The sequence below is a fragment of the Carassius gibelio genome, chromosome B15 (assembly GCF_023724105.1).
Source record: "Carassius gibelio isolate Cgi1373 ecotype wild population from Czech Republic chromosome B15, carGib1.2-hapl.c, whole genome shotgun sequence".
NCBI lineage: Eukaryota > Metazoa > Chordata > Actinopteri > Cypriniformes > Cyprinidae > Carassius > Carassius gibelio.
Window position 1 is genome coordinate 23225609 of NC_068410.1, and position 22408 is coordinate 23248016.

Below are 22408 nucleotides of genomic sequence, written 5' to 3' on the forward strand. Positions count from 1 at the left end.
GGCTGTACTCAGTCAAAGAACGTGGCTTTCTGGAGAAGCTTCGAGGTAAGCTTGGTCTACACAGTTTCAAGTGATCAGAGATAGCAGATAGAGTAGAAGATGAAACCCGACACTGCAATGGTCCCTTGAACCAGAGAGCAATTAATTTACGGACAATGCCCAAGCAAACTAAATGCATATAGTCCAAAGGAAAACTGGAAACCATGCCAATGCCTAGGCCCTGGAGAGGTGATTTAGAGTGGTGGTGCTCTTCATCAAACATTTGATCAAACTGAGTGTCTGTTCTTAGGCTTGAATCCATGTCAGGAAACACAACTTTACCATCAAGATAAATGCCATACTGCGTGCAACGCTCACAAGAACTGTAGCCACCATGTCCTTTGACACATTTTAAAAAGGCTCTTGCTGGAGTGTCACAGATAAACGCATCTGGCAGTGGTACATTGTAGTGTTTACCATTAAAGGTTACACCAACTCTTGTGACAACTTTTAAATCTTCTATAAAATCATGCATGAAGTCGTTTACAGATTCAGGTTTACAGGGACCTGCATAGACACCAATTATAAACACATTTGCCTTTGGTAATTCAACTATTTGACCTAATATAGGCCACAACTGCATATTAGAGCTCCTAGAAAGAGGTAATCCATCAACATTCACACGAACAGTCAATGTATCTGTTGTCAGTTCACTCTCGCTTGTAATTTTCAATTCTGAAATTATTGCACTTGTAAGGCCAAAATGATAGTAGCTACCCTGACCCATCTTTTTCACATCACATTCTTTCACTGTACTGAGGAGAGTTCTGGGGTCCTTTGGTAAATCTAAACCTAGCTCCAAAAGAATACCTAATAGTTCTGAAAGTGCAGAATGAGATACATTTCGGTTAGCTGCCCATTCAGCCAGTTTCTTTTTTGCATCACTATGGGGTTCCTCTTCCGGATTATCAGAGCAAGAATCTTCATCAGGATCACTTGCCATGTACAAGTCATCAACGTCAGTATCAACATCAAAATCCAGATTTACAGTTTCATCAGCATTGTCCTCAATATTTTGCACTGCCTGGTCCACAGCCTGATCTGCCTGCTCCAAAGCCTCCATTGCAATATTCATTAAATGCTGCTGCACTCTGACTTTGATTCTTCTCCTCCTCGTCCGTGAATTGCCATTAAGGTAATCCATTTCACTACAACACACAGAGACCAGGGGCAGAAAGCGATATGTACTGTATGCTGCGTCTTCCAGAGGTCGCATTTGAAGGCTGATTATGTCATCAAGGATGTCTTATTTAAGAAAAGCAAACTTAATAAAAATGTAGTTATTTTTAGTGAGGTGTCAAATATTGTAACTTCTTAATTTGCAATCTAAGGGTTACTTTTCTTAAATGAGATCATCTCAATGACGTATGCATCCTTAAAATAAGACCCCCGAGGATGCAACTATTGGAGCAGTTAAGTCGAGTCATCATTTACCTATTATATTTAGTTTTGAGATCAAAAATATGCATAATGGAAGAGAGTTTAGAATTTCAGCATTTAATTCTTGATATTTATATGCGTAGGAGTTGGGGCTGTGTGATTAATCGGAATTGATTTCCAATTTTCCAACGATTATGAAAACAAGTTAATCGATGCAAAACGATTAATGTGCAGCTGCTGCATTCTGTCCCATGCACCTTCCTTTCATTCACAGCGGTGCACTTTCATTCCTCCCTAAAAGCCCAAACCAAATCAGCCAAATAAGTGAGTGTTGTTGTCACAATCCCTGTACTGTCTTGTGTTTGGTAGGACTTTTATGTAGAAATAAATTCTTAGTTCCCCATCGTTTCTGTGTTCACTTCCTGTGTTTGGTTCCGGTTTCTCCTTATGCCTTGTTTGTCACCATAGTTACCCTTATTAGTTCCCATGACATCAATCACCAACACCTGTCCCATGTCAGCCCCTTGTTAACCAGTCTATTTAAACCTCTGGGCTTCAGTTGTTCGTTGGTCGTTGTTGCTGTTTGGGTATCAACGTTGTTCCCCTGCCTCTGCTTTGTAGCTGTTACCCCTGTTTTTGGATTATCTTGCATTTATGTTCGTCTATTAAACTTGTGTTGCTTAGGGATCCTTATGGAGGCAGGGAACAATGACAGGAATACACAAACAGCAACAACAACTGAAGCCCAGAGGTTTTAATAGACTGGTTAACAAGGGGCTGACGAGGGACAGGTGTTGGTGATTGATGTCATGGGAACTAATAAGGGTAACTATGTGACAAACAAGGCATAAGGCAAAACACGAAATAAACACAAAAAACAATGGGGAAATAAGAATATACTTCAACATAAAAGTCCACCAAACACAAGACAGTACAGGGACCGTGACAGTTGTAGAATGCAGTCTGTTGTTGCTAAACTGCGGGACGTGCTTGATACTAAACAGTGTTATTAAAAGCGTATTATGCCAAGAAAGAGATACTGTTCTCTAGGTAGCCTCCAGTGATGCGCGGGTCAATGTATAAACAACCCGCACCTGACCGATGTTTTCAAATAACCCGCCCGCAACTCGGACTGCAAAAAAAGAAAAAGAAAATATTGTACCCGACCTGCTTCCTAACCTGCATTTTTTTAAAGTAGTAAATGTGTCGCCCCTTTATATTCATTTAATTACTTAAATAGACTATAGCCTACAGCATAATAAGCGTTATGACAGCACACATAAAGCTTGCCACAAAGAACCAGTTAAAGTAATGATTGTGAATGTGTTTAAATTAGCAAGGACTCATTTAATTGTTTAGTAATAAACTGGTGTTTACGGAAGTTCTAAGTGGCCATGCATTATAATATTTTTTCTTCTTGTTTTCTCGTTATAACGACTTAATTTTCTCGTTATCTTGATATAACGAAGTTCGTTTTCTCGTTATAACGACTTCATTTTCTCGTTTTCTCAACATAACGAAGTTCGTTTTCTCGTTATAACGAATTAATTTTCTCTAAGAAGTTACAAAACTGCGCCAGCAGGTGGCACTATAGACCTGAATATAACTGATGGGGAGTTGTACACTATCCACTTTACTGTAAGCGGACCTTCCTCGTGATCGCTATAATTTGTGCAGTCTTCATTACTGACATTTAATTAATTCATAAATGTTAAATGCTTGAATCAATATGAATATTTTGTGTATTAAGTTCCTGCTAGATACATGAGTTTCACCAACGCGTTCTGTGTCATAAAATAACTGCTTATCAAAACCAAGGTTGACATCACTGTATTCTGTTTATCTACAGTAGGACGGGATTTAACGATGTAGGCTGATGTGCTTCTTTTCCTTATTACTAATCTTTATTGTTAACCATATTGATGAGAAATGTGATAACAAAAAGCTCTCTGCTTTGCCATCTATAGGTCTTAACCAAGAGTAGCCATAGCGGTCCATTCGCTATTAAAAGTGCATCTTCTCTTTTTCGTGGCCACACTGGCCATGGCTGCTTAACCTTACTGAACAGCGCGCATGCTGTCCAATTTGAGATTCTTGATAAGGCGTTCATGCACCACTCAACAGTTTGATTGATGTACGACTCAGCCTCTCGACTAACGATTTTATTGCTCTCCTCTGAACTATTGGACCTAGTTAACAGTGCGCCTGGACGTATCCGTGTATTTTCAGGGTCGAATGAAAAAGTGGGACAGATGCTCAATTTGAATGAGGTGGGACAAAGGGTAAAATTTCTGCACAGTACAACAAAGCGGGACAGGTGGTCACTCTATTCGCGCCATTTATTCAGCCAATAAAGTGTAGGCCTATGTTTTTCTCAACTGTGTTTAGTACTATATAAATTACAAGGGTATTTCAAATGCCCCGACCGACCGCGACCTGAATATCATTAAAAATATTTTTGGATGACTCATAACCGCGGGCAACTGCGGGTGACCGCAGGCACCCGCTCATTTTGGATCAAGCCGCGCATCAATGGTAGCCTCCTGTGCGTGTGTTCCGAAATGACCGTATACAGCAGAGTTATTTTACATTTGATTACTTTATTAATTTTCTGTTGTAGGCTATTGCATGTAGGTAACACCACTGTTGGTGCATCTTCCTGAAAAACCTAAAACACTATTTATTTAGGGCGTTCACACTTGGCGTCTTTTTTGACAAGTAAAAGTTGACGGGGTGCTTTTTTAGTAAAAAAAAAAAAAAGAGAAAAAAAAAGCTGGCAGCAATTGATTCCAAATAGCTGCCAAGGGTGTCTTTTGAGTGAGTGAGTGACGTGACATACAGCCAAGTATGGTGACCCATACTCGGAATTCGGAATACTTTTGTCGCTATAACAACAGCTGCTACAGTAGTCTATGCCTGCCAAGTTCCGGTAAAAGGTAGGTAACATTTTGTTATCAGCTGGTTATGGAATTTATAACTTTTGCTGAGCGAACCTTAATGTTAGCTATCGTTAGCAGATAGTTTTGTTAACGACAAGTAGTAGATGATACACTTATCTTTACATTAAGGATCTGTCCAATCTTTTCCCAAACAGGGTCTTTATGGTGTATATTATAGTACAGTTTTGTGCTCATGTAATATAACTCCTTGTGCTACGACATTAGTACAATAAGTCCATATACCAGCACCTTCACCATTTTTTCTTGTTGTTATGAAAAGGACAGGTCTCGTTAAGATGCTTTGAGCTGCAGAAAAAGACATTGGCGGTGGCGTTTGAAAACAAGGTTTACTTAATAGAATATTATAATGTAAAAAAAAAAGACAGTGTGAACAACACACACTAAATTTGAATTTTTGTTTTGTTTTATTTTTGTTGGTTTTGTTTCTTTGTTCTTATTGTATTGGTGACTGTTTACTTTTTTCTTTTCTTTTTAATTGTGAAATTTCACTAACATTTCAAATTACTCATATCATGAAATAAGACTATAATCACCCACCTATAATCGTGCTAAATAACCATGATTTCAATATTGACCAAAATAATCGTGATTATGATTTTTGCCATAATCAAGAATCTTAGTTAAACTACATTAAAACACAGCACTTTTTGTATTATAGTATGTTGTATAAAGTCAATTTAGCTAAACTATTGGGACATCTGTCTACAATGTTTTTAATAGCTAGGTGAGTTTTTGATAGCTATGTGAGTACTGTTACATGTATTGCTTAATAAATGCCCCTGGATGGTATTAGCCCTGTGTTGCAGTTGTGAAGAATTTACTGTTAAAAAGCATAAGCCAACATCAATTGTGGGGGGAAAATTGAGCAATTCTAAAGTTGAGAGAATATGAAAATTCAATGAGGCATTGTAAAAACATTGTCCATAACCGATATAACAATTTTTATAAATACAAGGTATATCCTTAGTGAAACTATATTTGAATATAGAAAAATAATAAATTCAAATTACTTACATGGTATATAGAAGAACACCTGCCAGCTATTCAGTATCTGAAAAAGAAATTAAATAAATCAAAAGTATGATGATGCTCCTAGTAGAAAAGGCTGTTATTCTAATGTTTGATTAGAGGTTATGGTAGCCACCTTCAATGTAGAAAAATAAGGGTCAACCATTCATGCCGGTCAAAAAGAAAAAAGAATGATAAATAGAATAAGAATCTAACTGATTATTGCAACACATGACAACTTGACAGCTCAACAATAAAACATGAGAACATTGTAAACAATGTGAAGTGTACTTGATATTATCATTTTATTTCTTTATCACTTTTTAAACAATTCTGAATGGGGTGAATATTGAATCTTTAATTATTTTAATTAAATCAGGACTAAATATAATTAAGTGTCCCACTTTTAACTATAAATTAACACTTTTTAAAAACTTTTTAATGCAATATATTGTATATGACAGGATTAGCTTGATCATAAATTATTAAACATTATTTATAATATTAATAACATTCTAATAATAAAACATTTAAAATCGTTATACCAACCGATATAAAAATATATTTATAATATCAATTACCGGTAATAATCTGTCTAATAATGTCTAAAAATAACAGGTTAGGGCTCTGATAACGTATGAAATATTATATTAATACGTAATAATATTTATCCACCGTGACTGGGATTTTTGACAAACTGTGGAGTTCGGCTTACAGACCCACTGATAACTTTATATTTGGATTGGTTCCTCTTCTGTTTAACGAGCGGACATGAGCTCAAAGTGTTTAAAAAATGCGCGGGTTTACGGCGCAACGAGCACATGAAATGTGTAAATGGGCTTCTCTAATACTTATTCTTTGATTATTTATTTTTATTTGATACAGTTAAATTAAAGATGCATGGAATTTAATCTCAAAAAGACTAGAAGAATGATAAAAAAATATATATAATATATATATTCTGCTGATAAACAAACGTTTGTGTGTTTAAACTTCGAACTATTTGACCTTACTGGTTCTATGCCCCATTAAATGACTTCATTATTTTTATTTTACATTTCACGAGTTCCAATCTCGCATTGTTAAATCAATTATAGCAAATTGACCACTTCCCCCTCTTACAGCTAAATGAACTTCTCTATGAAATGTGTTATATTCTATTGAATTATACAGTTTATTAAAACACATTTACAACATCATCATAATAATCAAAGATGTACTACTCACCGCAGTAACCGGCAGCTCAATCCTAGACCGCCAACAGATTGCAAAATGGCGCAATTGGCTAGTGATTGGTCGATCATGAGCGATTCGTTATGACACGTGACAAAAGAAAGACTCGGAGGTCAAAGTAATCATTTATGTTTCTCATAAAGTATCTTTGGCTGCATTGTATGATTTCCTAATTTAGAATATGATTAAGATTGCGCAGGTGGGTGTGTTTGGGGAATTTGGGTGTTAAAAATATAACAACGCGACTCAAATGAACAAAATGACTTGAATAAAGATTCGTTCAGTTTGATGAACGAGATCGAACAAGAGAGTCAGTAAAATGATCCGGACTCCTGCAGTTTATATAAATATATATAAAGAAAAAAAAAAAAAAAAAAAAAAAAATATATATATATATATATATATATATATATATATATAATAGCTATACATTTATAACACTTTTTATTATATAACTTTTGCATAAAATTGCAAAAAACATATTTAACGGTGCAGTGAGGGTTTCAAGCTTTAGGCACACACACAAAATTGTAAGAAAATCACACAAAACAAAAAAAGTTTCTGCTGCTCTTATCCGTACTACAGAGATTGAAATTATATCCATTATTATTATTATTGTTAATAATATGATTATATTTTAACATAAATTTCGATTTTTGAAGTGGTGTTTTAATCAAAATATCATACAATGCTAAAATGATAACAAAATAATCACTAGAAATAATAATGATTAAAAAGTTATGTATATCTTGAATTGATTAAACATACAAAATAATAATAATAATTAAAAAATATATATTTTTACACTTTTCAACTGTTTTGTTATAGGCCTATTAAACGTTACATTGTGTCAACGTTAAAACAACAACTGACATTATTTCAACCATATTTCAACTTAGTGGGTCAGTTATGTGCCAACTACGACTGTAAAGGAAAGTCTGTACTGTTGGCCTCAAAAGAAAACTCAACACAAAACACAATATGCTAAATGCTAAATGAATGACACTGCACTTTTTTCTGTACTCCTAATGCTGCAAATATGATTTCTGAATTTACAATGGATTTTCCCTTCAAACCATGAATTTCCATTCTATTTCATCATCTTAACTGATGTGCCCCTTTCAATAATCAAAACCCTAATCCCAATTTCAAAATCTCTAGAATTACATTGTCACTCACTGACTGACCAGTAAACTCTGGAGTATCTCCATTGAATATAAGGGCATATGGCTGTTGTTAGGGGTTTGACTTCTACCCATCTCTAAGCCATTATAATTCCATTATTTTGATAGATAATTACACATTCTTCATATTATACAGTGACCATTTTCTGGATATTTTGAACCAGTTGTATAGATTTTAAAATAACTATATGGAGATAAGCATTTTGCAGTAACTCACAAACTCAGACAACTAAAAGTTGACACTTTGAATATGTAATGTCAATGATTAGGGTTGGAACTAATGTCTGCTGAACACCCACACCCACAGAACTGGATTTGAAGAGCCATGGCCTGTACCCACATACACTATATTGCCAAAAGTATTTGGACAAATCATTGAATTTGGCTGTTTCAATCACTTCCATGGCCACAGTTGTATAAAATCAAGCACCTAGGCATGCAGACTGCTTCTACAAACATTTGTGAAAGAATAGGTTGCTCTCAGGAGCTCAGTGAATTCAAGCATGGTACCAGATTTCCACCTGTTAAGTCAATTTGTGAAATTTCCTCACTACTTAATATTCCACTGTCAACTGTTAGTGGTATTAAAAGTCAATTCAAGTCAAGTCACCTTTATTTATATAGCGCTTTAAACAAAATACATTGCGTCAAAAAAAAAGAACAACATTCATTAGGAAAACAGTGTGTCAATAATGCAAAATTACAGTTAAAGGCAGTTCATTGTTGAATTCAGTGATGTCATCTCTGTTCAGTTTAAATAGTGTCTGTGAATTTTTTTGCAATCAAGTCAACGATATCGCTGTAGATGAAGTGACCCCAACTAAGCAAGCCAGAGGCAACGGCGGCAAGGAACCGAAACTCCATCGGTGACAGAATGGAGAAAAAAAACTTGGGAGAAACCAGGCTCAGTTGGGGGCCAGTTCTCCTCTGACCAGACGAAACCAGTAGTTCAGTTCCAGGCTGCAGCAAAGTCAGATTGTGCAGAAGAATCATCTGTTTCCTGTGGTCTTGTCCTGGTGCTCCTCTGAGACAAGGTCTTTACAGGGGATCTGTATCTGGGGCTCTAGTTGTCCTGGTCTCCGCTGTCTTTCAGGACAGTAGAGGTCCTTTCTAGGTGCTGATCCACCATCTGGTCTGGATACGTACTGGATCCGGGTGACTGCAGTGATCCTCTGATCTGGATACAGACTGGATCTGGTGGCTACGGTGACCTCGGAATAAGAGAGAAACAGACAAATATTAGCGTAGATGCCATTCTTCTAAAGATGTAAGTACATTGGGTGTTATGGGAAGTGTTTCCGGTTCCGGTTTACCTAATTAATGCAGCCTAAAAATCCTTTAACGGATTTGGATATTAAAAGCATATTAGTATGTTATGTGTATGCCAGGTTAAAGAGATGGGTCTTTAATCTAGATTTAAACTTCAAGAGTGTGTCTGCCTCCCGAACAATGTTAGGTAGGTTATTCCAGAGTTTAGGCGCCAAATAGGAAAAGGATCTGCCACCTGCAGTTGATTTTGATATTCTAGGTATTATCAAATTGCCTGAGTTTTCAGAATGTAGCGGACGTAGAGGAGTATAATGTAAAAGGAGCTCATTCAAATACTGAGGTGCTAAACCATTCAGGGCTTTATAAGTAATAAGCAATATTTTAAAATCTATACAATGTTTGATAGGGAGCCAGTGCAGTGTTGACAGGACTGGGCTAATATGGTCATACTTCCTGGTTCTAGTAAGAACTCTAGCTGCTGCATTTTGGACTAGCTGTAGTTTGTTTACTAAGATTGCAGAACAACCACCCAATAAAGCATTACAATAATCTAACCTTGAGGTCATAAATGCATGGATTATAATTTCCTCGTTTGACATTGAGAGCATAGGCCATAATTTAAATATATATTTTGAAGTTGAAAAATGCAGTTTTAACAAAGATTATAAATTATAAATGTACTGTATATAATTGTTTTAATGATTGTACAGATATATTTACAGGTGTATAGTTTATGATGTAATTTACAGATGCACAATTTATATTAATTACATAATTCATTATATTCACAATAATACTTGTATGTAATTACCCATTCAAAACCCATATAGAGATTACCAATGTGGGTACTACCTTGGGCTCATGTAGGAAACCTATATGGGACTGATTGTGTTTGCCCATGTCTGACCCATACGGTTTATCAAAGTGGGCCCTATATGTTTGTCCCATTCATTACCAATATAGAGATGACTTATCTGGGTCCTACCTTGGGCCCATGTAGGCAGCCTATATTGGACTGTTTTCGTTTGGCCATGTCTGACCCATATGGTTTGGCCAAGAGGGCCCCATATGTATTTACCCATTCAGAACCCATCTAGAGATAACCTATGTGGGTACTACCTTGGGCTCATGTAGTAAGCGTATATGGGACTAATTGTGTATGCCCATGTCTGACCAATAAGGTTTATCAAAGTGGGCCCCGTATGTTTTCCCATTCATAACCCATATAACCCATAAGAGCATAGGCCATAATTTAAATATATTTTTGAGGTGGAAAAATGCAGTTTTAATAAAGATTATAAATGATAAATGTACTGTATATAATTGTTTTAATGATTGTACAGATATATTTACAAGTGTATAGTTTATGATGTAATTTACAGATGCACAATTTATATTTATTACATAATTCATTATATTCACAATAATACTTGTATGTATTTCCCAGTTCATAACTCATATAGAGATTACCAATGTGGGTACTACCTTGGGCTCATGTAGGAAACCTATATGGGACTGATTGTGTTTGCCCATGTCTGACCCATACGGTTTATCAAAGTGGGCCCTATATGTTTTTCCCATTTATTACCAATAAAGAGATTACCTATGTGGGTAATACCTTGGGCCCATGTAGGCAGCCTATATGGGACTGTTTGTGTTTGCCCATGTTTGACCCATATGGTTTGGTTAAGCGGGCCCCAAATGTATTTACCCATTCATAGTCCATATAGAGATTACCTATGTGGGTATTACCTTGGGCCCATGTAGGCAGCCATATGGGACTGATTGTGTTTGCCAATGTCTGACCCATATGGTTTATCAAAGTGGGCCCTATATGTTTTCCCCATCCATAACCCATATAGAGATTACATATGTGGGTACTACCTTGGGCCCATGTAGGCAGCCTATATGGGACTGTTTTTGTTTGCCCATTTCTGACCCATATGGTTTGGCCAAGAGGGCCCCATATGTATTTCCCCATTCAGAACCCATCTAGAGATTGCCTATGTGGGTACTAACTTGTTCTCATGTAGGAAGCCTATATGGGACTGATTGTGTTTGCCCATGTCTGACCCATAAGGTTTATCAAAGTGGGCCCCATATGTTTTCCCATTCGGAACCCATCTAGAGATTACCTTTGCGGGTACTACCTTGGGCCCATGTAGGCAGCCTATATGGGACTGATTGTGTTTGCCCATGTCTGACCCATATGGTTTTGTCAAGCAGGCCCCATGTGTTTTTCCCATTCATTACTCATTTAGAGATTACCTATGTGGGAACTACCTTGGGCCCATGTAGGCAGCCTATCTGGGACTGATTGTGTTTGCCCATGTATGACCCATATGGTTTGGCCAAGCGGGCCCCATATGTATTTACCTATTGAGATCCTATCTAGAGATTACTTATGTGGGTACCACCTTGGGCTCATGTAGGAAGCGTATATGGGACTAATTGTGTTTGCCCATGTCTGACCCAAATGGTTTATCAAAGTGGGCCCCATATGTCTTCCCATTAATAACCAATATAGAGATTACCTATGTGGGGACTACCTTGGGCCCATGTAGGCAGCCTACATGGGACTGATTGTGTTTGCCAATGTCTAACCCATTTGAAAAACCCAAATGGGCCCCATTTGTGTTGCCCATTCTGGGCCTATGCACTCATTTCCCATTAGTGACCCAAATAGGACCCACATAGGGAGCCCACCTGTTTTTGCCCATGTCGGACCTACTTAGCTGACCCAAGTGGGCCCCAGCTAAGATGCCCATTTTGGGACCATGCCCACTTGGTACCCGTGTAGCCCAGGCATAAACCATGTGGGGCCCACATATACATGTTGGCTGGGTGAAGACTGAAAATTCAGCTTTGATCACAGGAATATTGTGAAAATTACATTTTTAAATCAATTTAAATAGAAAAGTTATTTTAAATTTTGGTAATATTTCACAATATTGTTTATACTATTACTGTAATACTATTTTTACTGTATAGTTGTTAAAATAAATTCAGCCTTGGTGAGCTGGAGATACTGCCTAAAAAAAAAAAAAAAAAAAAAAAAAAAACCTTTGAATTTTACTTAAATATTATTTGTTAAGAAAAATTAAATCAAACATTCAAAATATTGAGTTATGTTTTTTTATCATTTCAAAATTTATCTTTTTTTTCTTTCCAAACAGATGTAATTGCTAGGTTTCTAGAGTGCAGCATGAGTGTGAAGACTTGGTCATCATAGAAACAATGCTAGGTGTCTTTAATGTTTACTGTTCAAAAAACAAAATCTTTGAACAAACCTAATGTGGAATCTAAACATATTTAAACACAAAATTTCTTAACAAAAATTACTTATGTATTGTTTACTATATTTGTGAATATTAACGTGCCAAAATGTTTGTGCAGTGCTTAATTTTGAAAACTCAATAAATATGGAAATAATTAATAGTGTACTCAGTCCTTGTATCATTTGTTAACCTGATTATTGTCATGTTATAATGAAGGTAGCCTGTGATTACATCCTGCAGACCTTAAAACCTTGAGATGTGAATGGATAACATTGGTGTTGTGCCCTTCATTTGAATACTATTGATACAAATGGCTGACTTCTTTTTTTTTTTTGACTTGGCTATGGTCCACAAGACAATCATTGATACCTTCCATAAAAGAGGGTAAGTCACAGAAGGTCATTACTGAAATGGCTCACAGAGTTCACAGAGTGCTGTATCAAAGCATGTTAAATGCAAGGTTGACTGAGAGGAAGAAATTAGGTAGGAAGAGGTGCACAAGCAACAGGGATGAACTGGCCCCCCAACTGAGCCTAGTTTCTCCAAGGGTTTTTTTCTCCATTCTGTCACCGATGGAGTTTTGGTTCCTTGCCGCTGTTGCCTCTGGCTTGCTTAGTTGGGGTCACTTCATCTACAGCGATATCGTTGACTTGATTGCAAATAAATGCACAGACACTATTAAACTGAACAGAGATGACATCACTGTATTCAATGATGAACTGCCTTTAACTTTAATCATTTAGCATTATTGACACACTGTTTTCCTATTGAATGTTGTTCAGTTGCTTTGACGCAATGTATTTTGTTTAAAGCGCTATATAAATAAAGGTGACTTGACTTGACTGCAAGCTTGAGAATACTGTCAAGTGTAACGGAAACAGGTCAATTTAGCTCAAAGGGAATCATTTAAGATTTTAAAGGGAATTTGAACAGAATCACTGTTTCACGGCTGTTCACGGAGACGCCCTGCGATTCAGTGAACTAGCCGTTTAACATCAAATTTGCGCTGGATACTAATATCCAAACTATAGTGAAAACACTATTAATTAGCACAGTAACAAGATCGGCAGTTTAAGACATTAACTTGTAAGCACAAAACACAAGATACTTCTCTTTTCAATATGAATAAGGCTTTATTAGATAAATCTAAGACATATAAACTAATCTAACACTAATCAAAACGCACGCACTCACACATTCACACAAGTTGCAGGAAGATCGAAAGTCAGGAAAAGATGAGTTTAAGAGAATGGAAATATGGAATTCAAAGTTTACAGCAATACGTTAAATTGCATAGACATGAACAACCATCAATCACGTAATTAGCCCTTGCATTGAGTTCCTCAATGTGACTAAAATTATATTAGATACACCAGCACAACAAATATCTGGGGATACGTTGCCTTCGTTTCCTGTGAAAGGGACTCCTGTTGAAAGGGGTATCCCGGTGTCGCTGCTTGGCTGGAAGTTCAGTAGTGAAGTGACGTCTTGGGAAGCCCGTGGTTGTTGGGCGTTGGCTGAAAGTGCAGAGTCGTGTGCGCTGGTCGAAGTTGAACGAGCATCTGAGGTCAGGCTTCGGAGACTCGACGTTACAAAACTTAACTTAGAACACGAAACTCTCAAATGGAAAAAAAAAGAAATAAAGTTTGACGAGACTAGGTTGTGTTCCTTCTCATCGTGGCATAGTAGCAGCAGGCAGGCATGCTGGAACCGCGCTCAAAGAACAATGATGACTAACCACATGGCTAGATGCTACAAGCTAAAGCTAGGTAGCAAAGCTACAAGCTAAAAGCTAAGAGCAGGCATGACTAATAGCATGACTGATAGCACGAGCAAGGCTGGAACTAAAAGCTGACATGGCTAATAGCAGCAGCTAGGGACTAAAAGCAGACTAAAAGCAAAATTTCATGGTGTCCAAAGTATTTAAACCTCCTTGTTGGCCACCCCTCAAATGTTGCCTTGACCAATCAGATATGGTCTTGGCTTGGGGGTATCATAAATCATTTGTTTATCTTACCAAGCATGTGGTTCCTGCCTAGCAGGATCTAATTTTGGACATGATTCCTATAACACGATTATGATATATTTTACAAATAAATGATTGTCAGGACAATATCAAGCAAGAAAATTCGATTATATCAATACTAGACATGACTATGTATCCTATAGTTATCAAAAGACATACACAATAAGTGATTATACATGATAGTCAAATGTGTTGGTTACACATAAATTAATATGGAGTTAAGCAATGGAATGATTCATTTATAAGTCCTTTTTAGTTCATTTTGGTCCATATATAATGTACAAAAAGCAGTTTATTTGCCATTCTCTGGCAAAGGGACTTTTCTGTGAAGACAAAGGTTTAAAACCCTTCCCCCTTAGGAATTTCAGTCTGGTTCTGCTGGGTGGGGGAAGTCAATGCAAGTATTTAACTTGATCTCCTGGGTTTACATGTGATGTCCAGCGTTGCATTTCAATCACGAATAATACATTTGACAATCTCTTCTTCGAACGAAAATTGATAATAATTGTTCTATTGGTGTTAATGTTGAAAGCTGTTGTGTGAACAAGTTGGTTGGTTTGTTATCTTGCTTGGTTCTTGTGGCACTAGAACTGATTTATGACTTCCTGAGGAGTTTGGATCTCGTTTCAATGCACACAGCTCTGATAGACTCTTTAATTTGTCTGGTTCGACTCATTTCTGCTACACAAGCAAAGCTGATTCAAACACTTGGGAGAGGTTCACAGGAAGTGGACAAGGCAAGGCAAGTTTATTTATATAGCACATTTCGTACACAATGGTAATTCAAAGTGCTTTACATAAAAGAAAGTAAAATAATAATGAAGACAAATAATAACAAAAAATAAAACAAGCAATTTTAAAACTTTTTGGAAACAAAACATCTAATTCTTGCTATGTTTTTTAAATGATAGTATGCTGATTTAGTTACTGCTTTGACATGATTACTGAAACTAAGGTCTGTCTCCAGAATCACACCAATATTCCTGACTTGATTTTTAGTTGTTTGACCCCTAGAGTCAAGGTATGCATTCACCTTGAACACTTCATCTTTGTTTCCAAATGCAATGACTTCAGTTTTTTCCTTGTTTAACTGAAGAAAGTTCTGGCACATCCAACTATTAATTTAATCAACGCATTGGCCGGGGGGGGGGGGGGGGGGGTTGTCAATGGGGCTGTAGTCATTTGGAGATAAGGCTAGGTAAATCTGGGTATCATCAGCATAGCTGTGGTAGGCAATTTGGTTCTTTCTCATTATTTGACTTAGTGGAAGCGTATATAGGCTAAACAAGAGCGGTGCAAGAATTGACCTTTGTGGGACTCCGCATGTCATGGACGTCCACTTAGACTTATGCTCTCCTATACTCACATAATAGCCTCTCCCTTCTAAGTATGATCTGAACCATTTGAGTACCATCCCAGAAAGCCCGACCCAGTTTTCCAGTCTCTCTAGTAGTATGTTATGATCGACAGTGTCAAACGCAGCACTCAGATCTAGCAATACCAGGACCGATATTTTGCCAGAGTCATAATTTAAGGGAATATCATTTATTATCTTAATGAGTGCTGTCTCTGTGCTGTGATGCGGTCGGAAACCAGATTGAAAATAGTCCAGGTATCCATTTGAGTTTAAGTATTTGTTCAGCTGATTAAAAACTACCTTTTCTATAATTTTGCCTATAAAAGGAAGATTAGATATTGTTCTAAAATTGCTCAAAATTGTGTTATCAAGATTGGTCTTTTTCAGGAGGGGCTTTACAACTGCAGTTTTTAGGGAGTTTGGAAATGTCCCAGAAAGAAGTGAGGCATTCACCACTTCTAAGAGATCTGCTTTTAAGCAGTCAACCACACTTTTGAGAAAAGATGTGGGAAGTGTGTCAATACAACAGGTTGACGATGTCTTCCAGAATTTTGCTATCAATTGTTTCAAAAATAGAAAGAGTATCTTTTTGATATTTTGGCAGAATCTGTCTGACCTCTGCATTACTTGAGGATGTGCTAATCGCCTTCCTGATATTTATGATCTTCTCAGAAAAGAAAGAAGCAAACTCATTGCATTTGCTGTCTGATAGCATATCACTGGGAATCTGACTTGGGAGACTTGTCAGTCTCTCAACAGTGGCAAAAAGAGTAAGAGTGTTATTTAATTTACTGTTTATAAGGTTTGAGAAGAAGTTCTGTCTAGCTGTGGCTAGTTTCACATTAAAAGCATGAAGGATGTATTTATAGATGCTATAGAGAATTTCAAGTTTCGTCTTCCTCAACATCCGCTTTGCTTTTCTGCATTTTCTTTTCATAGTTTTAACTGCTGTTGATCTTCTCCAAACTGATTTCTGTCTGTTTTCTTACTGACTATTATTGGTGCAATATCATCAATAACATTCTTAACTTTTGAGTTGAAGGAATCAAGGAGAATATCAACAGAGTCTGCAGAAATGCTTGGTTTTAAAGATATAGCCTCCATAAATAGTACACTTGTGTTCTTGTTTATGCATCTCCTTCTGACAGTGACAGATCTAGATTCAGTGGTAGCAGAGATCAATATATCAAAGAAAATACATAAGTGATAAGATAGTGCTACGTCCTTAATAACAATGCACAGCAAAAAATCCAGAGTGAAATTAACTCTGCTGGGAGTACATGTGAGACCACACTCAAGAGTGTGAAAGTGTTAAAATAGGAGTGCTAAATTAACACTGAAGCGAGTTAAAGTTAATGAGATAATTAAGTGATTGATTGAGTGATGATTGACCATTATTGACGAGACCTGATGTTAACATGCAGAATCAACAAAGATGAAAATCACTATTTGTCACCATTATAGTGGTCAGGGTTTGGTTTAGTTGGGCTCTTGAGCCTTACAATTTTAAAGAGATATTTGGTTTGGCTGTTACAACCGAATTGTAACAAGCAGACAAGAAGAAAATCAAAACATGGGCATTTGACCTGAATCACCAAACTCAACTAAAGCCAAAAACAGATTTGATTGACCTCATCGATTTTAACAACCCTGTGATTGTACAGTACCAATTAATTAAAAGTATTTCTTGAAAGTTGTTCTCATAATAAAAAAAAGAAGAAGCTTGTTTTAGGCACACACATATATCAAAGATTAGTGTAGGAATCTCGACAACGGTGACAAACAGCATATTTAGAAAAGCATTAGAAAACAAACTACTAAAAGTAACATAAAAAATAGAATAGTAAGAATAAAGGAAATTACTGAAACAATTCAGCTAATAATTTATTCATGCCGCAATGCATCATGGGAGTCATGGATGAATTTTGATAGGTGGCACCCAGAATGCACTGCAACATGCTTTTTGGATTTTCACCATTGTTGAGATTCACAGGTTGATTCTTGATGTTTGCATGTCTAACGAGAAGACTCTTTTGAAAGATTTTTGAGCAAACAACTTTTAAGAAACTCCTCAGATTGTATTTAAAATGCTGGAAATACGTTGTTGAAGAATCACAGGGCTGCAATAATCAACAATGTAACTTTAACTCCGTAATTCAGGAATAACAAGAGTCTTTGCTTGTACATCAGTTTTATAACCTAGTTATAACTGACAATTAAAATCTGACTTTAACATTTTAGGGGTCAATAGCCCAACTAAACCAAACACTGACCACTATAATGGTGACACCATTAGAATAGGGATTTTCATTTCATTCTGCATGTTAACATCAGGTCTCGTCAATAATGGTCAATCATCACTCAATTAATCACTTAATTATCTCATTAACTTAAACTCTGCTTCAGTGTTAATTTAACACTCCTATTTTAACACTTTCACACTCTTGAGTGTGGTCTCACATGTACTCCCAGCAGAGTTAATTTCACTCAGATTTTTTTGCTGTGTGGATGAAATGTTTAGACCCCTACTGATGATTAGATCCAGAGTGTGTCCAGCTTTGTGTGTGCCCTTATGAAACAAAAATATATTGCAGTATATTGGAAAATATCATGTAATATATTAGGCATATATTCTTATATATATTTATTTTTTCCAATATATTGCAATATATTGAAAGTGGCAATCATTTGTATATTTTGCAATATATTATATAATATATGTATCATCAATATATTATTAAATGTATTAAAATGTATAAAATAATAGAAAATAAAAAGGGAAAATAATATATTACAATATATCACAATATATTTTAAGAAATATATTGGTAAATATATTTTCCTTTCGTAAGGGTGGGTCCATGCACATGCTGAATCAGGTCAAAAGTGTTTAGAACCGTTATCATTTCTTTTGTAGTTTTGTTTTCTGCATTATCTATGTGAATATTAAAATCCCCAGCAATTGCAAAACAGTCAAACTCTGAGGAAATTATTGATAACATTTCTGTGACCTCTTCAACAAAGGCTGGAGAGTATTTTGGAGGCCTGTAAATAATAATAAACAGAATGCGTGGGTGGGGCACCTTTCAGTACAATCCCTAGATATTCGAAAGACAAGTACTGACCAAATGACACTTGCTTGCATTAATAGACATCTTTAAATAGAGCAGCTACACCCCCACCTCTCCTAACTGTCCTGCAAACACTCATATGTAGTAGTCATATCAAGTGAAGTTAGGAGGGGCTGCTTCATTTAGGATTGTTGCACTGCACTGCACTTATAGCCATGTTTCATTTAGAAACATAAAATCCAGATTGTTTGTGGTTATAAAGTCATTGATTAGAAATGATTTATTTTTTAGTGATCGAATGTTTAAAAGTGATAACTTGATGGCAGTGCTTTGTGTCTTTACATCAATCTTAGTTTGATGCATAATAGGCCGCAGATTAAATGAGTTTGCCCTTCGGCTTGAGAAGGCCTTAAACTTTCTATCACGTAATAAAACTGAAATAGAGAAAGCTACAGGCACACTGGGTTCCCGCTTGTTCAGTAAGCATTTGTGAATGTTGCTGCTTTTATAGCGGGGACGCGACACATATCACTGAGAGCTGCTATCAGTTGTTTTTGGTTCACCTTCAGCAGATAGAGGGTTTGGGCCCTGGCGTTGTGGCAGCGGTCGGAAAGCTCTCATAAGAACAGGGCCCTCAGGCTTTGGTGGTTGGGGGGCCCGCCGTTTTTTTGTTGATATCTGCGGCCTAGCAGCAAATGAGTGGGAGAGTTAAGTCCCAACATACACAAATTCCTGCATTTTCTGTGAGAAGCACATAAGTGGAGATGCTGGAGAGAGTGATAATGTGTCTGGTGAGATGGGCTGTGTCTCTGGTGTTTCTGGTGGCTGTGATGTGTTGTCCTGGCTTCCCTGGCTGTTTTCCAGAAAGTCGTACTTGGGTGGTGAATCTTGTAGCTGTTTTGATACATCACAGTCTGTCTGTTAGGAGCTCTGTGGGCTTGGCTCAGCAGGGATAGTGTCTATCAGCAGTGATTGTTTTGGCTGCATGGTGTTACCAGTGTCCTTGTGGGATATGTCAACCACATGATGACTCGGACCCGGTGTGTGTGTGCTGAATGGATTGACACACTCTACTGAAGGATGACGAAGAGAAAAGTAGATATTGTCCTTAAACATTCTTGCACCAAGTTTGTTTGGGTGGAGGCCATCCGGTTTAAACAATTGTCTATGGCCCCAGAAAAGATTGAAGTTGTTGATGAAATTTACTCATTTTATATTACAAGATCTTTGTAGCCATGTGTTCAGCCCAAGCAACCGTGAAAAAATATTTGTTCCCCTTGCTGGGAGTAGTCCACAGATGAACTGTTCAATGAAGTCCTTCTTAAGGAGTTCTGACTGCTCTTTCCGAATATCATTCTTCCCCACATGGATGATGATTTGATTTGCAGTCTTGTGCTTCATCAGAATGTTCTGAAGTTCCTTGTTCACATCAGAGACCGTTGCTTGAGGAAGGCAGCATGTTGTTGTACTCCTGCTACGGATGTTTCTGATAACAGAGTCACCCACTATCAGAATCCTGGGCTCGGCTGTGCTCTGAGCTGAATGCCGCTGTCTGCTCGATCTTGAGCGCCTATTAGTAGCGGTGTTAGCTGCTGGCTGATCAGATCCATGTTTAATCACATTTGGGGATTCCTCACCCACATTTATTAATGCTTCAAATCTGTTCTCCAGATGTATAGGGGGTGGTAGAATGCTAGTATTCACAAGCCTTGTCATAGTCGAATCTGGGGTAGAGGAAGCTATGGCAGCAATATGAGAAACTCGTGACAATCTGATATCTGGTGTTCCTTTGGGTCTCGCTCCCTGTTTGTGCCAACGATTAGTGTGGCGATCAGTTTCGGCTTGTTCCTCTACACTTGGTATAAACTGTTGAGATTCAGAAGATTCATGGGACGCACCGGCTGTTTGCTGAGGGGGTCCATGACGACGGTCTGCTAAGTGTTCCGTCTGTTTTGGAAGTCCAGAAAGTAACTTTGTTTCAAGAATAACAATCCTTTGTAGAAGTTTGCTGCAGTTCATGCAACAAGTAGATCCAACAGGAGGCATTTTCTCTCTTTTCTGTTTGAATGTAGGCAGTTGTTTTCCTGTCTCCGGAATGTAAACTGTTCGCAGTGGGAGACAAAGTCTTCTTTTTGTAGTATTATTCCAGTCCCAATGTTTTTAGTTTTAGCGTTTGTGCAAAAAATCTGTTGTTTGAGCACTGTGCTGATCTGCTGAAGTAAAAATCTTAGAAAAATCAGCAAAAAGTACAGAAATAAGAAGCAAAGCGCAGAGCAGTAAGCTAGAACATCCGAACGGTAGCAAAGCCGGAAGCAGAGCATCAGAAGCATCTTACCTGGGCCAAGGAGAAAAAGAACTGGGCCGTATTCACACAACATCTTAAAGTTGCTGTATGTAAGAATGGCACCAAGTAGTTTAACTAGGTATTGCAGTTGAAAAAAATATAATGGGCATGTCAGTGCTGGATTCTATTCTAATTGCTGGATTCTGGTTCTAAGAGTGTTTCACAAAGTGTTTTAGCATTAAAATTAGCTTCTAAATCTGTCAAATGTTAGGAGTAGTGAAGAGGACCAAATTTGACCTATCCTATAATGGCTCTTGCCAGAAATCTACCTCAGAATATAAAAATTTCAGAAATATTTGACGATAACGAGCTTCTAAAAAGGTATCGCTTTGGTGTGGGGGTTATCTCAACTCCAAAGGTTTCATTATGTAAGGGAAACCGGTCAACTTAGCTCAAATGGAATCATTTAAGGTTCTAAAGGGAATTTGAACAGAATCACTGTTTTATATCTTATCGCTGATAGATAATTTGCTACATTTGTGTAAGCAGTACACATAAAAAACATGAACATTAAAAAATGCTGTACATACCAGATCCGTCGTAATAACGAGTCATAAACACATCCACAGCTGTAAATCCCGGTTTAGTTAGAAAGGTAAGGGTCCACTGAACGACATCTCATGAAGCACGTTTAGTCCAACGAAGCAATAACGTTTGTAATAAGGATCATAATTCCTTTGTTTACATTTCATTTCTTTAGCAACAGAATTGTTTGCGTCCGTTATGGAATAATTCACGGTCGGAAACTGCGTCTTTGTAGTAAAAACATGGCATGGTTTTGCAGCGTACAGTGTCACAAACAGAATGAGGCGATCCACTGGAAAAAAGAATGAATGAAAAATAGGCGGAAGTACGTCTCGGTTACGTACGTAACCCTCGTTCCCTGATGGAGGGAACGGAGACGTTATGTCGACCGACAAATGGGGTCTCACTTGGGAGGCCAATCATCTCTGATTTTAAGAGAAAACGCCAATGAAATTGGCAAGTGGATTAACACACCTGAGCCACTCCCCGTGCCAGCGGGTATAAATAGGGCGACAGGTGCATCCACTCATTAGGTTTTACGCTGAGGAGCCGAGAACGTGTCCCGGCAACAGCGAATGGTTCAAGGTTGTGGCATGGGGACATAACGTCTCCGTTCCCTCCATCAGGGAACGAGGGTTACGTACGTAAACGAGACGTTCCCTATCTGTCGGTCACTACGAGTTATGTCGACCGACAAATGGGGTCCTATGGAAAACGCCATAACCTGAACCTCG

At 37.4% G+C, this 22408-nt stretch overlaps 1 protein-coding gene across 1 annotated transcript in view; it reads left to right on the plus strand.

Annotated features, from left to right (window-relative positions):
* LOC127973081 (Fc receptor-like protein 2) overlaps positions 1 to 22408 on the plus strand; it is a 199772-nt gene that overhangs the window by 65212 nt on the left and 112152 nt on the right. The window lies entirely within an intron of this gene.